At 35.9% G+C, this 16,189-nt stretch overlaps 1 long non-coding RNA gene across 8 annotated transcripts in view; it reads left to right on the top strand.

The window, feature by feature from the left end:
* The window catches only part of LOC123807250, a 269,462-nt gene that overhangs the window by 170,091 nt on the left and 83,182 nt on the right, over nucleotides 1-16,189 (top strand). The window lies entirely within an intron of this gene.

Below are 16,189 nucleotides of genomic sequence, written 5' to 3'. Positions count from 1 at the left end.
AGCTCATACCTCTTCTGTATTTGCACATTTTTTCTTTCTATCTATCTATCATCTATCTGTCTGCCTACCTACATCATCTATCCTATTTAAGAACTCATAATATGATAAGGCTAATATTAAAGAAGGCTTTTATTCCTGAATTTTTGCCTGTTTATTTTTCCTTGAAAGATATTTTGAAAAATTCTGAGATGAAACCTCCCCTGAACGGGGAGGTAGTTCCCCTGAATAGTTCCCCTGAAAGGGGAACTATTGTTCCCTAAGCAAAACTATTTTATAGTTGATTTTCTCCCTTTACACTATCATGCATTGGTTTGATATTTCTGGGCACTTAATCCCTCACTTCTCAACAGACATCTCTTTCTTTATTGTGGTAACAAAGCCAGGAGAGGAAGCAGGTGTTGAAGGCTTCAGTGGCCACAAGTGGCAAGAAAGAAAGAAAAAGAGAAGGAGGGAGAGAGAAGGAGAGGGAGTGGGAAAAGAAGGGGGAGAGGGAGAGGGAGAGGGGGAAGAGAGAGAGACAGAGAAACAGAGGGACAGAGAAAACGAAGGAAGGAAGGAAGATTGATTTCCCCAATCTAACTATAGCATATTTTTTTTTAATCCTAGGTATTATATTTTCGAGTTTATTCAGTGTGTCTGTGAGTGCACACATATGGCCTTGCCAGAAAATTCCTGGGTCATCCTATCTTTACTCGTTCCCAGTAATGCAAGGGAAGCCCCACACAGCACACTTCTGTGGCACAGCTCATGCCCTGACCTGGGGTTAACAGGCCTGACTAGACTAAGGACAAAGGGGCCTCCAGAGCTTCATCACTGGTCCTTTATAACCCTAGTCTGTAGGAGTTCATGGATGAGTAATCAAACATGATTACTCAAATAACTTGTCCAATTTTGAGACAAGTTATTTTAATAACATGAGTTAGTTATAAAACCAAAATATTGTATAAATTAAATTATAATACCATAGGTCCACTACTTATATTTCCTAATTGAATGTAAAGTGATCCAAAATGATCTATAGAAGTAATTAAACTTTTAAAGGTGATAAATTAGTGTAATTAACCTGTTAATTATTGTAAGATGTTGAAATATTAGTACTCTCCATTCAGATAGCAAAAATATTGGTGAAGTAATGATATCTTTTCTTACTTTTCTCTTTTATCTCTTCTTAATTCTCTAGGAGTCTTAAGGTCTACATTTTTAAATACCTAAAATAAAATTTTTGATGATTTTCTTTTATTTAAAATCAGTTCAATATGCTTTTTTTCAGTCAGGTACAGATATATTTCTAAAATGAGGTTATATATCAGATGTCATTTTTAAAACATCTTAACATGTTAATACCCTGTGAAAGGAAAAATGGTCATTGTAATATATTGTTATTAGGGAATAAATTGGTAGAGTGCCTATGAAAAGAAATTTGGCAACATAAGTTAAAATATGAAAACATATTAAATTTGCCCTAGAAATTCCAGTTCTAGATATTTATGCTCTACACATACAGGTTCCTGTACAAAATGTTGCATGTGCAAGTATATGCAGAAGCCCATTTTTATAATATTGAAAATTAAAAACAATCCAAATGTCATTACTAGAAAACTGGTGAACAAGTTCTGCTCTATTTATAGAGAGTGGAATGACATAAAAGTGTTAAAATAATTAATGAAGTATACTAATGAAATAAAGCTATTCAAATAAAAATACCTAACATTGACTAAACAGTTAATTTGTACAGAGAGGTTTCCTATAGGGACCAAGATAAAATGTAGTAAGGCTGTAATACAAACCCAGCCAGTCTTATACTGTGTTACATACACTATACAAACAATTTTAAAGTTATATAGATTTGTAAGACAGATATATATCTAAAAAGAAAGAAAGGGAGAAAGGGTATCTACATTGCTAATTTATCTTTAAAATAATTCCTTTGTAAAAATTACTTTGTTTGCTAATATAATTTTTATCATATATTCAAAAGTAAATATTTTTTATGACAAAGGTTTTATAAGCAATACATTGCAAAGCAGGCACTGCACTGTTCAATATGGCAACCCCAGGCACGTGTAGCGCTTGAGCACTTAATGTATGGCTATTCTCAGTGCAGGTCTAAGCATAAAATTCTCACCAGATTTTGAATACTTTGTAGAAAAGGGCAGTGAAGTATATTATTAATAACTTTATTAAGTACATGTGAAAAGAATATTTTGATTATATTGGGTTAAATAAAATATTAAAGTAAATTTCACATATTTTTAGTTTCCATAATGTAGCTTTTAGAAGATTAAAAATTGCTCAGATTATTTCTGTATTACATATCAGTGATCCAATGCATTGATCTTCACTTGTCTTCTCTTCAGTATTATTTCTTTAGCTTGTTGGTTATCAACACTTGATGTACTTTAGAACTGCCAGAAAAATATTTATAATGCACACAGGTCCCACTAAGCAATTCTGGATTAGCTGTTCTGGACAGGGCGCTGACAGCCCTGTTTTTGAAGCCTTTGCGCTGTAATATGAAACCGGGGCGGGAAACCACTGCTGTGGCCCTGGGAGCCCAGTGAGACTGTGCCAGGAGCTTCATGGCATTCATTCCTCCCAGTAATATTTCAGAAGTTATGTTTTGCATTTTCCTAATTAGGGAGGGATTTTTATTTTGTTGAACAATGCCAAATAAGTTATAAGGTATGGGCATTTTTCAGTTAAAGGAGTAGTTAGACATTTTTTGAGTTTGCCTAAATTTGTTTAATCATTGTTAGAACAAAGAAGCCTTACCCATATTGCTTTCTGTCCTACAAATCTGCCCATGTAATATACTTAAGACACTTAAAATAGAGCAAATAAAAGTTTCAAATCTGTTTCTATTATGACTATGAAAACTAAATGTGGCCAACAGTACTGGCTCAGAGATTATCTTTACAAATCACAAAATAGATTTTTCTGGCCTCAGATGTTCCAGGGCCATGTAAATGGACCATAGTAGACATGCTAATAGAACCTTTTGTGCCCTTCTGGATAAGCCCTGATTTTATAAAATGCCACTAAAAGATGGTTTTTATTATACATCATTGTATTCCATGGAATCAGTATTCAGTCTCTTAGTTTTTATATCATTGTTTCATAATTAATTTGTTATATTTTCTGCCACAACCTTCTCCATATTTTGACTCCCAGTATTTATTGAACCGTAGTGATAATATACCATGGATTTAAAGAAGCAACTGATGGAAGATAAAATTATCAGGAAAGAAGAAATTATTTATAAAATCTGAGATTATTTTTTGGCCTGTTTAGTAGTAGCTACATAATTGTTTTCTTTTTGCAAGATAGTAGAAAGTAAGCCCTGGCTGGCGTAGCTCAGTGGATTGAGCATGGGCTGGGAACCAAAGTGTCCCAGGTTCGATTCCCAGCCAGGGTACATTCCTGGGTTGCAGGCCATAACCCCCAGCAACCGCACATTGATGTTTCTCTCTCTCTCTCTCTCTATCTCCTTCCCTTCCCTCTCTAAAAATAAATAAATAAAATATTTTTTAAAAAAGGTAGTAGAAAGTAAACCATAGGACTCAGGTTTTTTTTTTAATTTGAGCTGTTAAAATATTATATTATATATGATTTCATTTTTTCCAAATTCCTGAAATTCTTTTAGGATTCCTGAAATTCTGATTCCTGAAATTCTACAATTCAGTTGATTATATGCAACTGTTGTCAACAGTTGACAAACTCAACTGTAAGTTCCTTGAGAATGGGCACTTGTATGTCTTGTTCAAACCTGCCCAGTGTTTAGTGAGATAACTAACACGTGCATTTTTAGCTGAATGACAAATTGAAATTTATGACAGAATATATGTAATTATAATATAACACAATTGTGATAAAAATTTCCTAATGGTGAAGTGAAGCTGTAATTTAATCACTGAATTTTTTACTTCTATTGCTTTGGGAACCTTCTAATTGTTTCACAGGGAACTTCAACCAGGAATATAAAATGCTTAGCAAAATAATCCTAATGATCTCAAAGAATTATTCAAGCTTCTCTGCATCTGTCAATAATATATTTTAATAGGTATACTTAAGAGTGAATAAAACTTCCAGCAAAGAGAAATCCATATATTTATTAACTTTATATCAAATAATCTAAAATTTATCTCAATTAATTATGGAATATTTAATTTCTCAGAAACCTCCAGTATTTCAGAAATGAGATTCTACTAAATAAACCCTAGGAAATCTTCTTATGCAGTTGAATTCCGGACTTTATTTTTTGTTAAATTGCAGCAAAATATAATAGTCATGATCCTATTTCCTGGGATTATAAATGGAGTATGTTTGAATCATGGTCCTCTAGTTACTACCTCTGTGGTTAGGAGCAAGTCACATAACTTCTCTACACCTATTTTAAAGATTTCTCATCTTTAAAATAGGCAAAGTAGTGATACACACTACTCAGTGTCACAAAGATGTTGTAAGCATTCATTTAGGTCAAAGCTGTGCAACAGCTAGTATAACCCAGTGCTCAACTGAATATGAGCTATTGATATTTTTGGCCATATGATCATGGGAAATTATGTTATGAAAATAGAAATATGCGCAAACCTTGACAATAGAAAGTGCATCTTCAGTCACAAATTCCTCCAGGTAAAAGTCATTTGGGCACAGCCTAGCTAACTTGTTTTCTGTCCTCTGATGCACTTGCTGCTTCATTTCCTAGGGGCTGGAATTGTTGAGCTGATATGCAAATACAAATCCTAATACTCTTAGTTAACAACAATAACAAAAGCCTGTAAAAATGTAATACTTAGGTCATCATAGCAATCAAGATTAATTAAGAATTTATTATCTTCCAGGCACTATACATGTAAAATTTCATTTAATCTTCAAAATAATCCTATAACAGTAGTTATTGTTTCTTTTATGGGATTTGAGAAATTATATAACTTGTTCCTTGTCCTACAGTTAGTAAGTGTTGGAGGTAAAATTTAATCACAGAAAATCTGAATTTAGCACCCACATTTTAAAACATTTTACACTGTTTCTAAAAGTATGATTTGCATATCATAGGATTTAGGATAATTTATATGATGGATAAAACTTTATTTATTTATTTATTCTTTTTATTAAATTTATCAGGTTGACATTGGTTAATAAGATCATATATGTTTCCAGTTCACAATTCTATGATACATGATCTCCATATTGCATTGTGTGCCCACCACTCAAAGTCAAAGTATCTTCCATCTCTGTATACTTGATCCCTTTTATGCTTTACTATTCCCACACCCCTCCTTCCTCTGTAACAAACCATACTGTTGTCTGTGTATATGAGTTTTTGTTTGTGTTTCTTATTCACTTGTTGCTTTCAGTTTTATATCTCACATATGAGTGAAATCATATGGTTCTTAACTTTTTCTGTCTGTCTTATTTCACTTCGCATGATATTCTCAAGGCCCGTCCATGTTGCCACAAATGGCAATATTTCCTCTTTTCTTATGGCCAAATAGTATTCCATTGTATATTTGTATCACATCGTCTTTATCCGGTCATCTATCAAAGACACTTTGGTTGTGTCCATGTCTTTGCCACTGTGAATAATGCTTTAATGAACAAAGGGTTGTATATGCTTTGCAAATAAAGGTCTTCAAATTTTTCAGGGAGATATCCAGAAGAGGGGTTGTTGGGTCATAAGGTAACTCTGTCCTTGGTTGTTTAGGCACCTCCATACTGTTCTCCACCGTGGCTGCAGCAGTCTGCATTCTTACCAGCAGTGAGTGAGGGATCCTTCTACTTCACAGCTTCTCCAACATTTTTTATTACTTGTCCTGTTGATCAGAGCCATTCTAACAAGTGTGATGTGGTGTCTTATATAGGCAAATAATTTTGGACAAAGTAGCCAAAACCATAAAATGGAGAAAAGAAAGCTTCTTCAATAAATGGTACTGGGAAAATTGGAAGGTCACATGCAAAACAATAAAACTAGACTGCCATTTATCTCCATATATGAAAATTTACTCAAAATGGATCAAAGACCCAAATATAAGATCAGAAACAATAAATTACATAGAAGAAAACAGAGGTACTAAACTTATGGAGCTTAGTCTTGGAGAGAATGTTATGAATTTGACCCCAAAAGCAAGGTAAGTAAAGGTAAATGAATGGGACTATATCAAAGTAAAAACTTTCTGCACAGCAGAAAAGACCACCAACAAAACAAAAAGGTAATCTACTGAGTATTAGAAGCTATTTGCAAACAACAGCTTTGACAAGGAGTTAATATTCAAAATACATCAAGAACTCATACAACTCAACACCAAACAAACAAGCAATCCAATTTAAAAATAAGCAGAGAACCTGAGCAGACACTTCTCCCAAAAAAGATGTACAAATGGCCAACAGATACATAAAAAGATGCTCAACTTTCCTAGCTATTAGAAAAATTCAAATCAAAACTACAATGAGATACCACCTCACAGCTTTTAGATGAACTTTTAAAATTGTGTATTTAAAATTGATTATTTCAAAATATTTTTACATGGGATAAGGCTAAAGTCATTAGCACAGTAGGCAACCTTCATAGGCCACATGAATTTCATGGTGGTGCTCAGGCATACCTATTAAAATCCTACATAGTTATACTACCAAAATGTAAGTATAGTAGAGTTTGTTTGGTCACTAAAGTGGATTCTCTTATGCTACATTTTTTTCATCCTAGTGACTTATAACTGGAAGTTGGCATTTCTTAATCCTCTTCCTCTTTTTGGCCCACCCCACCCCCGCCCCACTCTGGCAACCATGGGTTTGTTCTCTGTATCTATGAGTTTCTCTCTCTCTCTCTCTCTCTCTCTCTCTCTCTCTCTCTCTCTCTCTCTCTCTCTCTCTCTCTCTCTCTCTCTTTTATCATTATGGCATTCTTTTCAGTGATGCACCTCCATATCATTTTAAATTGAAAAATTTAAGATATGAATTGCATTTGGGACCATACACTCCTTAATTTCCTTTACTGGTAGACTTACCAGGGATCACTGCTTTCTAAATGAGTCCTTTAAAGCATAATGCTGAAGGTGCTGATGGAAATCTTGGAGCAGTGGTGACTGGGATGGAATCAGTTATGGGCTTTCAGAACAGTAGGAAGACCAAACTGAACCTCCTGAAACTGATGTGAAAACAGCAGCTGCAAAGAAAACAATAATATCATGCAGATTTAGTGAAAATTATTTGAGATTTGGATGTTAGTGGGCTAATAATAGGCATAAACTTCTTCCATGAGGTACAGTGTGTTCAGCGACAAAGCTCTGGCAATAAAGCATGCTATCTCAAACATCAGTTTTGAATGTATAGGAACTACCATGAGAGGTATGGAAATGTTTAAAACAAAGCAGGAAGACATTCGAGTGCCAGTAACTTCAGCATAGGGTGGCAGGAGATGAAATTGCAGAAGTTGCAGAAGCCCAGTTCCTAGCTCTGGGTTCCAGTACTCAGGTTAGAATTGCTCATGTAGGCGGTGAGACTCCCATTACTGTTTGGCAGCCAAACAGTGCAACTGATGCTTTCTGGGACAAAGCCAGGGGGCGGAAATCTAATGGGGTAACTCTGTCAAATACAATAATTTATCAGACAATGATAGATAGGAATGGCCCAAATTTGTTATAGCAGCATTTGTTATCCTGAAAACAAAAATGTCTATGCTATTCCCTGGAGACTCTGAGATGCATTCCCTGATATTAACAGATCAGCGGATCTTTTGGTGTTTCTTAGATAAGAGTTAAACAAAAAGGCTCAAGAAAACATGTTGTCTGGTCAATATTTGTTAACTCTTACAAGTGGAGAAGAAATTTTAAAATTATCAATAACTACAAGATAAACAAGACCAAGCAAGTGGTGTACTAGTTGCGCACAGATGGTGCTAAGGCAGTGGTAGCCAATGAGAATAACCTGTTCCATGTATTCAAGCTGTTTACTGGAAACGAGATCTGCTCGCCATTTCCTGTGTTGGGGGAGCCCTCTTCACCAGGGATGTTTTCAAATTTTAAGGAAAATAATCTAATAAGCTGTAAAGATAGTCAGTTGCATTAAGGGCAAGTGAATTGAGTTCTCTGCTTTTTCTCAGCTTGGAGAAAAATAGCATTTTTTACAAACAATTCTTGTTTTCTGCAGTAGTTTGAAGAAAAACTTCATGTCTTTGGTGATAAAATCTATACAATGAGTAAGAACATATGCATAGTTTGGATTAGCTTTGAAAATCAGCATATTAGTGATATGTTTTTCTCATTTGAATGAATTAAATGTTTCATTTCAAGGTAAGAAAGCCTCCATTATTATTCTACATGAAATAGAGAGTGAATTGATGCAGATCTGTTGTGATTGCTTGGGACAAGGGGGGTATAAGAGAACTAAATGATAATGAAAAAAATATAGAGAGATTAAAAAGATAAATAAAAACCTAATTTGAGTGAACTAGATTATTAAATTGGCCTGAATAACCTTGTAAAAAAGTCATTGAAAGAAGTAACAGAATATGTTCTGAAAATCATGAATATTCACTTGATAAATATCTCCGTAAATACTTGACCAATGAGAACAACTGGTGAGTGGGTGAGCGCCACATTTTTCATTATCCCTGATATTCTTGACACTAAAATACATTCTGCAATGAGCTAAAGTTACTTATGAAATTTTATTGCACCATGATCTGTGAAAATGGCTCATATCATGTCTACTTCAGGATATTGTTAATGATTGTTTTGGAGTTAGTTCATATGACCAATTTTTTGGTAAATTTTCCAGACACACTTGAAACCTGGTGAATCCCCTCTTTGTAGGATATATACTCATGATATCAATTATTAAGCAAACTTTATTAATAATATTATTGATGTCCTCTATATTCTTATTCACTTTTATGTTGTTGTTCTTTCAAAAATATAGAACTATAGTAAAGCTTCCCATTAGTTTTCATGTTTTCCATTTTTTTCTCTTTATCTATTTTAATTTTGCTTCAGAAGTAGTTGGATATTAAGTTACTCAGCACTTTAAGTTTACAACAATTATACTTTCTTTATAACAAGTTGTCTGTCTTTATAACAAGTTAACTTTTTTGTTTCATAAAGAAGCAAATGTCCAACATTTTCCTTTCATTCACTCTGAGTTGCTTTTGTTTTGTTACATGTGTCTCATATAGACCTTATGAATGTAGCCTACAGATTTTCATTTTTGATCAAATGTTGGGAGCCTCTTTATTTAAATAATGAATTTATCATTTTTATTTTCCTCTTTTTTTATATAGACTGGCCCTCTCTTCCACTCCTTATCTGTCTCTTTTACTTTACCTCTGTCCTTTAATTTTGTTGGCTTCAAGCTATTTCTTTATTTTTCTTTAACTGTATTATATGCTATTTCTTTTGCTTATTTTTTTCTCCACTAGTTTTAAGGTATAAAGTTTGTGTTTAGACAATCAATCATTAAATATTTTTGAAAATTCTTAAATATTTATTTTCTAAAATATTAGCTTCAAAAATTAATTAGCTATGCATGTGATCCACAGCATCCCCCCCTCTCAGAGTGGTGATGCTATTTATCCCCCCTTTTAAACATTTCACTTATCACTCTCCAAATGTATAATGCTTATCAGCTCTTCCATTTGTTCAAATTTCACCCATATAGATAACCTTCTCTATATCTCTCTCCTGCTACAACTTCATCTCCTCCTCATTACCAAACTCATCAAAATAATTGTTTGTCCCACCTGTCCCCCTTTTTCACCTCCCTGGCTTCTATAAAACCACTCCTCCAATTTTTCTCTTACTTGCTGGGACTACTTATCAGTCTCTTTTATAATGTCACCCTCCTCCACCAGGCCTTGGTATGTTGTAGTTCCTCAAGGCTTGATCCCAGATCCCTGACCTTCTGTCTCTGCGACATCCATACCAAGAGTTTCAAAAGATACTGTTCAAATGATTTGCAAACATGTAGCTCTAGTCCCAGACTTCCCTGCTGAGACTTCAGATTCATATAGCAACTGCCTTCCTGACATCTGTAGGATTTGTCAAAAGTGCATAAAAATCAATGTGTCTGTAACTGAATTCTTCATTGTCCTCCCTGAACCCGCTAACTCTCTCATCACACCACACCCTGTCCCACCCCACCCGGAGACAGAGCCCTGAAGAAGGCTAGAGTGAGTGGTGGGAAGAGTGATAAGAAAAGAGATTGGAAAAGTGGACCAGGTCCTGACCATGAGGTCATGGCAAGGACTTTGGGTTTTACTTGGAGATGTAAAGCCACCTGAGATTTTTGAATAGAGAAGTAGTAAGATTTGTATTTTAAAGGATTCCTCTGTTAATGGAGATGGTAGGCAGGAATGGAACAGGGAGACCAGTTAAAGCCTAGTGCAGAAGTTTGGGTGATAGATAACAGAGGTTTGCAGAAGGTGATAACAGTGAAACAGATTAGATGTGATAGATTCTGATACTTTTTCAAAGTAAATAGTATTTATTGATGAATTAGATGTAGAGTATAAGACAAAGGAAGAGTCTAGAATAAGTCCTGAGTTTTCATTGTCATTCTCTGATAAAGGAGAAAGGACCAACGTGAGGAGGAACTGGAATCAAGAGTTGAGTCTAAGCCCTGGCTGGTGTAGCTCAGTGGATTGAGCATGGGCTGGGAACCAAAGTGTCCCAGGTTCGATACCCAGCCAGGGTACATTCCTGGGTTGCAGGCCAGAACCCCCAGCAACTACACATTGATGTCTGTCTGTCTGTCTGTCTGTCTCTCTCTCTCTCTCTCTCTCTCTCTCCCCCCTCCCCCCTTCCCTCTCTAAAAATAAATAAATAAAATCTTTATAAAAAAAGAGTTGAGTCTAAAACCTGGTTATCTGAGGTGCACATGAGACATCAGCCTAAGAGGCCGAGAGGGCAGTTGAGTTCAGAGTAGAGGTCAGAGATACAAATGTAAAGTAGAAATCATCAGCATATAGATGATCTTTAAAACTACCTGGGGGTTCAGTGTAGGTTACAGATAAGAAGAAGTCCAAGCACTGAGGAAAGGAAATTATTAAAAAATAATAATAATTAAAATATTAGGCTCTCTTTTCTGTGGCAACCACTTCTGATTAGTATTACTTTGTGCCAAAGAATATATACATACATACCTTCAAGTAGGTTTCCTTTTTTAAAATGTCTTTTATTTAAGATTTTATTTATTTATTTTTAGAGAGAGGGTAAGGGGGGGAAGAAGAGAGGAAGAGAAACATCAATGTGCAAGAGACCCATCAATTGGTTGTCATTTCCACATCTCCAACCGGAGACTTGGCCCGCAGCCCAGGCACATGCCCTGACTAGGAATAGAACCAGAGATCTTTCAGTTTGCAGGACAGCACTCAATCCACTGAGCCATACAAGCCTGGGCAGCAACATTTCTTTTGTAGCCTATCTTATTCTTTAGTCCTCACAGCTTCAGATCAGGGGCTTACCTTATAATTGAAAAGCAGCTTCCTAATATCCACTGGACTGTGCACAGTACTGCTAATCTAAGTCAAGAAAAGCCATGACACCCAGGCTTCAGGTTTGCTAAGGTCACACGTTTCTCTTCTCCCAGCTCCAACAGGGAATTTAAGAATTCTGTTGATTCACATCAGAGAAAACAGTTCTTCATTATTGGTGCTCTCTGTCTCTCCCTGTGCCTGCCCTCACCTCAGCTCTTGACCCTCCAGATCAAGTCTGGTGGTGAGTGCCTAACTGAGTTTGCTAAAATGTATCCCTCTACTCTCACCATCAATCCATTAGGTCCTATCTTTGTTGTATTTAACTACATTTTCTAAAGCAAGGTGTGTGGTTTATTAATCTTGGAGAGACTTCCTAAACAGACAGAGGTTTGTGGGTTATTAATCCTGTTCTCTAGTGTCAGCCACTGAGTGAAGCTCCTCAATAGATACAACCAACCTATGAGAAAACTGAGGCATAAAGACTTTAAATAGCTTTCATTACGATCACATTCCTGGTAAGTGGAACCTTGTTAGACTTTGCATTCTACAAAGTCAAAGTAAGATTAATTTATGCAAGGTATCATAGTCCTATTTCCACTTTTGAGAGACTTTTTCATTGATATGACAAAATTTTTAGTTTTCTAGAACAAAAGTACCAAGGTAACATCATTATATTAACCATTTTATGTTTTTAAGAAATTCACAACCATGTTTTATGGGTCAAGATACATACATAGGTTTTATAAAGAACTTTTTATGTATGCAACTCAAGAGTTTTCAATTTGGTAGAAATATAAAAACTTTATTTTAAAAAAATACCTGTCTGAGGAAGCAGGAGGCTTTTCACTTTATGAAGTTCAGTTTATTAGCATATATGCCCACCACCAGTGAGCTACCTATCTGCCTGGCTTCTCTCTTTGCAAGTATTCTGACACCCTGCTGTGCAGCTGTATTTAAACCCCCCTATTCTCCTGATGTGCCAGGATGCTTCCTATCTCTGAGGCTTGCTTCATACCTACCCTAGTAATGCCCTTTTCTCTGTTTTTTTCCCTGTGCCATAGATAGATAGATAGGTAGATACATACATGCATACATACATACATACATACATAGAATTTTTACCTTCCAAGGCTAAAATCAAGCAGCATCTGCTTATGAACTCTTTCCAGTCACTATTGCTTCTGCTCATACCCTGGAGAACTCCCTCTTGTACCCTGTAAGTGCTCCAAATGTAACAATCATCACCTTTTATTCCACTCATTACATGTCTTTCTCTTCCATTAGGTTTTCAACTGGTAGAGGGTCGGGATACCATGTCTAATTGGCACCGATGCCCCTACATAATTCCAGGTGCTTAATAATATCTAATAAGGTGCTTAATAATATCTAGTTATAGTCAGGGGTATTTTTCAAAGTCATCAACAGCCATACTGAACAAGAAATGGCCAATCCAAACAGGGGTTCTTTCAGACGGTCATAAGGAGCACCATATTAGATGACTATCACCTCATTAAAGTTTGCTTTTTTCAGTTTTATACCTTCTTTATTATTTCAATTTTGTAGATATGTAAAATAATATATAGCCAAGTGATTTAAAATATGTAGTTCTTTTCACTGGAGAACATTATGCTCAGTGAAATAAGCCAGGTGGTGAGGGACAAATACCATATGATCTCACCTTTAACTGGAACATAATCAACAAAAGAAAAAAGCAAACAAAATATAACCAGAGACACTAAAATTAAGAACAATCTAACAATAGCCAGAGGGGAGGGGGAAGGGGACAGTGTGGAGAGAAGGGTTTTCAGGAACTACTATAAAGGACATGTGGACAAAACCAAGGGGGAGGGTGGAAGCAAGGGAGGGAGGTGGCTTTGGAGGGGAAGAGGTGGGGAGAAAATGCAGACAACTGTAACTGAACAACAATAAAGTCATTTAAAAATATATATCAAAAATAAATAAAATAGGTAGTTCTTTTCAGAACCCAATTTCCTAAAACAGTTGTGTTCTATATTCCCACCATGTGAAATTCCATGATAAAATCTTACCAGACCTTCATATTAATGCATATTCCAAACCATTTAAAAGAGAATTGCTTTTTACCTTCAGAATTGGTGGTTTTGACATTCCCCATGTAGTTCTATATTGTGGGAAGTATAGACACTAAAGCTGGATCACTGAAAACAGTGACGTTATAAACCTTATATTGAGAGACTATTTATACATCAGCCAGAACTGTCTTAACCCTTAGTAAATGTTTAATAAAAGTCCATGAACTGTCAGCTTATGTCCCACATTATTTGAGGTGAGAAACCACCCTACAAGACAAAGCAACCATGGATGCAGGTCGGAAAAGAGCACAACTGCTCAACGAAGGTGCTTGTTTTTGATTTAGGGATATACTTTTCTTCTTCTGAAGACACTTAACAAGAGTGGAGTTGAAACAAAAGTGGATAAATAGTATGGTGATATTTTCTGTGATTTTCCAAAGAAAGATATATTGATAGAGGGTTTTTTTAGCCATATTATGAGACAGTGCCTTTTAGAATTTTAGCATGAAGGACCACAAATCATCTCAAATGCTACTTAATCTGTAGAAAGTATTTACAACAATCCAATGCCCCCTAGAATAAAAGAGAACATTTAATGTGGCAGACCATGATGGAGGGGAGGCAATAAAAGAGAAGGCACAGCTTGAAGTGCAGTGGAACTGGGTGACTTACACCTCCCTGCTGAAAGCAGCAGACTTGCAGTTACGGAACTGCTAATCTGTTCTACTGTTTTTTAATCAGATGTTGGCATTATCTGCCACTAATTGCTTTTTCATTTCCACTTGTAATTATTCCATTGCATGTTTGTAGTGAGAAAGCTGAAAATGAGGCAGATCACTGAGAAAGAATTAATTGTTAATGAATAATCATCAGTAGGAAGCCAATTTCATTATCTTCAAAGAGGTAGCCAGAGATTAACCACTAGCAGTGGTTCTCCTACTTTCTGTGCATGACTGTAAAGTAATCACAAATAATCACGCCCTCCAACTTCATCAATTATTTTCTATTATGTGGATTGATACCCATTTTTGTCTTTGTTGTTTAATGATAATGGCAGTGCTCATGCTGGGGAGTGCTAATTGGAAGGTGTTACATTCGGTGGGCTCTCGGCCTAATTATTAGAGCATCTTCTTCATTAGCACTCGATCCTACCAGGGTTGCATGGTGGGAGTTACTAATTTTTCCAAGTTACAAGCATATTATACCAGGAAACTTTTGCATGTTCTTATGCCAAGCAACACACAGAAAATTTTATATCTGGTCGATGTTTATACCACTGACAGAGACTTTCTGTTTAAATAAATAAAACAGGATGTTTTGACCAAACATGAGTCTTTGAACACGAAACCTGCTCCTGACCTATAAGCTGGGTCTGCTCAGGACTATCGATGAGCTTTCATTTCTGCTTTGTTTCTGCCATTTACCTACCAATACTCGTTCCTTCAGATCAACTTATACAGCCCCCTGGGATCATTATCATACAAAGCTCTCTGTGGAGCTTTGCCAGCTATCATTAGAAACATTATGAAATGAGTTTAAAAGTTTCAGTGGTTGGGTGATATCTCTCCACACAGACTTAGGAGGAAAGTAAATACCCACCCTGTTTCATATTTGTGCAGGGCTGCACAACTTCTCAAATCTCTGTCACATGTTTTGGTTCACAATATCCTTTAACAGTGGTGAGACTGGCTGCTGGTATACCTGCTGTTGTCCCAGAAATTCCTATGGCACAAAACCTCATGTCCAGCTTAGTCTCCAGCGCATTCACCTGCATCCTTTTCCATAGCATTGCACAGTTCTTTATGAATGTGACTACATAGGCTGACCCTTAAATCAGAAAGGACATCCGCAGGACTCTTAATCCCTCCCAGGCAACCAAGGCCCCATATCTAACTAGACCCACAACTAAACAAAGGCATTGCAGGCAGCAATCTCAAGTGTACTGGACTATGGAGCAAGTTTTTGGAACAGATTCAGGAGAGAAACTTGCAAAAGAGAGAGAAACATTGGGTGTCGTTGAGAGAGTATGGGTTTTGGCTAAGCCTATGGTACAAGTAATCAAGTGTTTAATAAGAGGCATCATTATGGAAACAAAACATAAACATCCTGGTTTCAGAGTTCTGAAGGCACACAAAAGATTTCCAGATGATCGTGTTGTATCATCTTCAGATGAAGGAGAGGCGGGCAGTTACACCAATAGATTCTCTAGTCTGCAGGATGAATGTCTGGTGATCTTTCTGCTGCAGCCAGGAAGGTGGCCTGTGTGTGAGCTGTTGTGATTTCTTTGAAGTCTGTATTAAGTTGTCCTGCTTTACCTTGCATGGTATTGGGAAACGGGCAGTTTTAGTTCTCAATGATTCCAAGTCAAAGGATGGGGAAATGAAAATGTTAATTTGAAGGGTTATAGCCAAATATATAAGTAAACTAGAAAAATTCAGTATCCAGTCTAGTTTATAAGTAGAAAATAAAAAAAACCTAAAAAAATAATAAACAGCACCAGAAACTAGAATCCACAAAGGCATATTATAATTTCTATTGAAACAATTTTTTTTCTCTAAAATCACCCCATCTTAACCAAAATTAACCATTAAATTAAGACCAGTTTATTTTGCAAAATAAGTCTAGTTCCCATCAACTTGGTCTGATCATTTGTATAAGCCCAGTGAGAATA

Source organism: Phyllostomus hastatus, unplaced genomic scaffold (genome assembly GCF_019186645.2).
Source record: "Phyllostomus hastatus isolate PE091 unplaced genomic scaffold, TTU_PhHast_1.1 phas_contig_1, whole genome shotgun sequence".
Classification (NCBI taxonomy): Eukaryota; Metazoa; Chordata; class Mammalia; order Chiroptera; family Phyllostomidae; genus Phyllostomus; species Phyllostomus hastatus.
The sequence above is the reverse complement of the archived record's forward strand: the minus strand, read 5'-3'. Positions and strand labels throughout refer to the sequence as shown.